This window comes from Trichechus manatus, unplaced genomic scaffold (assembly GCF_000243295.1).
Source record: "Trichechus manatus latirostris isolate Lorelei unplaced genomic scaffold, TriManLat1.0 scaffold00027, whole genome shotgun sequence".
Classification (NCBI taxonomy): Eukaryota; Metazoa; Chordata; class Mammalia; order Sirenia; family Trichechidae; genus Trichechus; species Trichechus manatus.
Genome location: NW_004443963.1, coordinates 5,277,071 through 5,282,851, shown reverse-complemented (window position 1 = coordinate 5,282,851; position 5,781 = coordinate 5,277,071).

Below are 5,781 nucleotides of genomic sequence, written 5' to 3'. Positions count from 1 at the left end.
ATGGGCCCACACAAGTCTATGCAGGGGGAAAGGCACTCAAAGTCCATGGGTCCCTAAGTCTGTGCCTAGGCAAAGGAGCTGTACCTACCCTGGGTTTCTGGCTTACAGGAGCTGGCAGTTTATTTTTTCCCGTTTGTTAATTTGTTCACTCTCCAAGGCAGGGAGAATGTCTCTGGGCGTGTGACAGATTCTACTTCCGGCCCAGGGGGCTTGGCAATTGCTGAAGCCGGTCCAGGACCCAGTGCAGAGCAGGGAGCGGAGAGGTAAATGGGAGAGAGGTTTTTCCCTAAGGAAGGTGTTTCTGATATCTTTCGGCTATCCAGGGCTGCTTCTCACTGGTTCTGGGTGGCCATGCAGACTCTCTGGAGCTGGGTCTCTCCCAGTGTGGAAAACGCTCCTCCCGAGGACCACTGCTTGCCTCCCTCACCACTCACCCCTGCACTGATCAGGCCTGAAGGGCTCAGGTTCTCGCCGGGTCAGGACTGACAACTCCTCGCTTCTTCTGAACCATCTCTCCCTCCCCCTGCCACTCAGTCCAGTTCCCCAACTCTGCCTTTGATGTTCAGGGCCCCCAGATTGCCATATATAATTGATTCACTTGCTTTTTTTGGTCTTTTTTGTAAGAGGATCCACCAGAAGCGTCTGACTACTCTGCCATCTTGCCCTGCCTCTGTTATACTACTTTCTAAGTTGGTATCAGCTTCCAAAATTTTTATATTTTGTACTTTCAATGTCATGAAATATCCCTGAGAATTCCTTTAATGTGAATTTTTTTTACCAGCATTCCTTTGGAATATCTTCACTTTTTCCATCACAACCACCTTCTTCGTTTATGCTCATAAGTTCGCCTTTTCTAAGTTCCTCCAGGCTGCATATCTAGGATCTCTTAAATAGCAGCAGTGTTAACATTCCCAATATCAGCTCTTTTGTCTATAGCTTCATTCACCTTGGATTTGAATTTTACTCCCAGCATTATCACTTTTTGTTTATTTGGTACACTGTCATCTTTGTGGGCCGGTTCTTTCTTTCGCTCATCCTTTTTTGTAAAATGTCACATGAGTTTATCACTGGGAGACAAGTGGGCAGTGTGACTACATGTTCTGCTGTGTGTGAACATAATAATAGGTGCCTAGTGACCAATCACCAGAAGACTTTGAAAGAAGTGATGTAATTGGTTCCTGATTATGATGCACATCTGTTGCTTACATAGTAATTTTGTGTAATGAAAAGATAACCACAATGTTTGTACTTATGCCATTAATCACAGTTACTATCCATCGTAATAGAAATTTGAACCGTGTTGTCAGGAGACTGGTGTTATTTAACTAAACTGTGATAATTGAAATCTATGCTGTTGTCATGCAAAGCGAGGACTGTCTGTATTTATGGAATGCCTGCATATAGTTAGCATTTAATAGCAGGTTTTTTATTTCTATCATCATCATCATCATCATCATCATTTTCATTATATTACTACTGTTTCTTCTCCTCCTTCTGAGCTAGGCCACTAAGGAGTCAGCCCTAGAAGGAGGGGCTGGTGCTGGGAGGTGGCAGACACTGCTGTGTTTCCAGCCAGAAGTGTAAGTTGCAATGTCCAAGAGATAATTTTCATCTTTAGTGAGGACTCAGGCCAAGGGGTTATTGGCAAAAATCTGAGAAGGGGCATTGGGGAGTGCCAGTAAGTGGGCAGAACACAGTAGCAGAGAGCCTGGGAAGACACTGTTCTTGAGGCGAGGGGGCAGATGGTGTCTGAGAAGTCTATTCACAGATTGCAGCACTCTAGCCATGGGTCTTGGCTAGAGCTGGGGCCCAGGCATGGAGAAGGCAGCTGGCAAGCGCAAGGCAGGGTTCTAGGTCAGGTAGAGCCTAAACCAGTTACCAGAACAGAGAACTGGACACAAAAGCCAAGAAAGAAAAACAGTCATATCATGTGGGAGAGAAGAAACCCAGGTGCTCCAAAGACTCAGGTGTAGGAGCAAAATGCTGCAGCTCAGGGGGTAGCAGGGTAGAGCCCAGAGCATATAAGTTCAGGCCAACAAGGAGGGACCCACAACTGAAACCCACCAGTCAAGAGGGAGGAAACTCAGGCTGCTGTTGTTGTACTTCCTGCCCCATGTGGGTGATCTTGGATCCCAGCTGTGGGAGACAGAGGCAATAGGGGCTTGCCAGCTTGACCCAGTGTAGTGATTCATCCACTACTATAGAATAAATTTTCCTTTCCTTCTAGTCACTTTTATCAGTCTTAAAGATTTTATCAAAGACCTTATCTACAAAGTAATACACTCAGCCAAGTTTGGCCCAGATGAACATTTGACCTTCAGCTACTGTAAAAATGGCTTGGTGGAGGCATCTGACCTCCTCTAACTTCACAAGAGGGAAGGAGAATCAAGACCAACAGCCCAAGGTTGATCCCTATGAGGCAGAGGTCAGACATAGCTCTTCTTGCCAGCCCTTTTTACCAATTCTGACACCAACTGTCCCTCCCAAAGCACTCTCTACTTTTCTGCTGAGTTTGATAATTCATTGCAATGGCCACACAGAACTCACAGACAATACTCATGATTATGGGGTTTATTAGGGAAGTAACAAGTTACAACTCAGGCTCAGAACGCTCAGGATACAGTTCTTTGATAAGTACAGCTCCTTCTCAGACATGCGCACAGGTGGGCCTCTCTCTAGCCCTCGGCCTTTGCCCTGGTTGGGCAAGTATTACAAAGCCCATTTTGCTCTGCTGATAAGTGCCCAGAGGCACCCTACTCTGCCAGCAAGCCTCGGCCTGATGGCCCTCAGCTCTAGCACCTTGAGTTGGCAAATCTAGCTCCACCAAGTGCCCAGAGGCACCCTACTCCACCAGCAAGTCTCCTACCCAAAGTAGCTGTGGTACAATGAATCACTTTTACATGGCCTTTTTCGCCATGGTCTTGTAACTCCCACCCAAGTGACTGGGTGCAACTATGCAGATAAGGTAATGGTGGCCCACCAAGGGGATCAATCAGTTCTTCGATTCTGTGGGGCTTAAAATGAGCCATCCCAGAGGTAAAAGGAGAGAGTCTCACCACCACCAAGAAAGAAGAGCCAGGAGTAGAGTGCATCCTTTGGACCTGGGATCCCTATCTTGGGTACTTTTGTTGTCATACTCTACGAACCCACTTATTCAACATCTCTTTTACTGACTAGGTCAGGCATTCTCCTAGGTGAACGAGAGATGCAAAGGAGAAGAAGACATGATATTTGCAGAAAACTGGTACAGAGCCCTGGTTGTGCAGTGGTTAAGAGCATGGTTGCTAACAAAAGGTCAGCAGTTTGAATCTACCAGCCCCTCCTTGGAAATCCTATGGAGCGGTTCTACTCTGTCCTATAGGGTTGCTATGAGTCGAAATCAACTCGACAGCAATGGGTTTGCTTTTGATTTTTTTGAAATGGGCAAGAGTCATCTTGGGATGCTGTCCAACACAGTGTCTTGGGGCATGTCTGAGAGGTTGCCCTGCAGTCATGAGAGCACATTGTTCCGGAAGGGCAGTGGCAAGCCCTGGGGCATGAAGTGTTGATCATATTATTGCTCATATGTGTGCAATGAGGTGTGGAGCAAAAGTACATAGAGCACAGCACCCTGTGCTGCCAATGAACCTCTGACTTCCCATAGGTGATAAAATGCATAAAATGTATTTTTGCTACAGCCAAAGATAAATACCATTACAACTATGTCTGTTAGCTAAATTATTGAGTGGAGTTGTGGCTAAAAATAGGCTACAACTTGCTGCAAGTAGAGAGAGAAGAGGCATAGTGCAATGTCAAGCCTGCTCCAAAGAAAAATGACACACTGGCTGGCTTTAGTATAGGAATCTGTAAGAGAACACTGCCAGGGCAGGCAGTAATTCTACACAAGCAGCCACTCGATGCTGAAGGATGACCAAGTGAAGAATGCAGTAACTGGATGTAGTTTAACTCCAAGCTAAAATCTAGTATTTGACACACCAGGAAACAGTAGAGAAGGACCAAATGGGAATTCCAGTCCAAGCTTCATCACTAATTTGTTTTGGGAACTTGGACTTTAACGTGCCCAATGTCTTAGTTTGCTCATCTGCAAATTGGGGCAAATAACAGCTGCTAAACTTATCTAACAGGAATGTTGTGAGAATAAAAATGAAATAGAAGATGTGACAATGCTTTGGCAATGTTCAAAGTTCTATACAAATGGAAAATATCCAGGATAGTCCCACACCGCGAGTTTAAGTCTGAGAAAACTCTACTAAATCCTTTAGACTCCACTGTTCAATACAATAGGAGTCCCTGGGTGGTGCAAATGGTTAAGGCACTCAGCTACTAACGGAAAGATTGGAGTCCACTCAGAAGCTCCTCAGAAGAAAGGCCTGGCAACCTACTTCTGAAAGATCAGCCTATGGAGCACAATTCTATTGTGATACACACAGGGTTGCCATGAGTTGGAGCTGATGGAGTTGAATGACGGCAACTGGTTTTACTGGTTCAATGCAGTAGCCACTAGCCACATGTGGCTGCTGAGTACTTAAAATGTGACTAGTGCAACTGAGGAACTGAATTTTAAACTTTATTTAACTTTAACTAATTTAAATTTAAAAACTCAATTCGGCTACTCGAAAAAATGTAAATATGTTTGGAACAACTTGGGTATATGAATCTACTTCTGAAACTAAATTTTATGAATTTAAATATAGATCACGTTTCCAATGAAAATTAGGTGTTTGAATTGAGATGTGCTGCAAGTGTAAAATACACACCAGATTTCACAGATTTAGTACAAAAAAAAAGTGAAGCGTTTTGTTGTTAATTTTTTTATATTGATTGTATCTTGAAATAATATTTTTTATATTTTGGGTTACATATAACATATCATTAGCACTGTTTTATCTCTTTGTATTCTTCTTAATGTGGCTACTAGCAAATTTAAAATTACAAGGTGACTTGCACTGGACAACAATATTTGTACTGGACAGCACCAGTATACAGAGAGGCAGTGAGCAGGGGGACCCTCATTTTCTAACAGGAAATAGGGACAAGGGCCTTTGCAAAGATAAATTCCATGATCCCAGGCAAAGTGCTGGCACCACTTTCTGGGTTTCTGAAAATCCAGGCAGAAACATTACAGAGCTGGGTGTGGTTAATGTCAGATCTCTGCCTGATTCCTCTGCATGTTCATGCACAAAACACACCATCTTGAAACTTTTGTCACTATCATTGCCTTGGTATAATGAGGCCATAGTTGTTAGCTGGGCTTTGCGATTTGAGGACTACAGCATTTTAATAACTAAGAGATTTCAGAAGTTAGTGACTAAGAAGATATTCTCAAAATTAGTATGAACTTTATTTCTCACTTCTGCTCTTTCAAAGTTTACTTTAGATCCCACCAGTGGCAGAAATTCATTCTCCAAGTATTTGCTTTTCACGGTTTTGAGTCTTTTCCTCTTGAACGAGTGTTGTTTTCGAAATGATCTGCATGCAGACTGCTGGACGAGGATGCGAGAGGAAGTCTGATCCGGACCGGCCTGCCTAGAGCATCTGGAAGTGGTTTCAGGGCCGCCTCACTCTGCCAGCGCAACGTCTCTTTTCCCAGCAGCTGCGCGCAGGGGTAGAAGAAACCCGAGCCGCTCCAAAGTCAACGCAAGCAGAGGGGGTGGGTGAAGAAGAAATACTGTCTTGGAAATGTAATATTGGCCTTGGGGCGTTCCAATCCTTTGGGATTTCCAGTGGGATCTTTGGAAGCAGCAGAAGCAGCGTGAAGGGCAGCAGCCCCGGGCCAGGCAG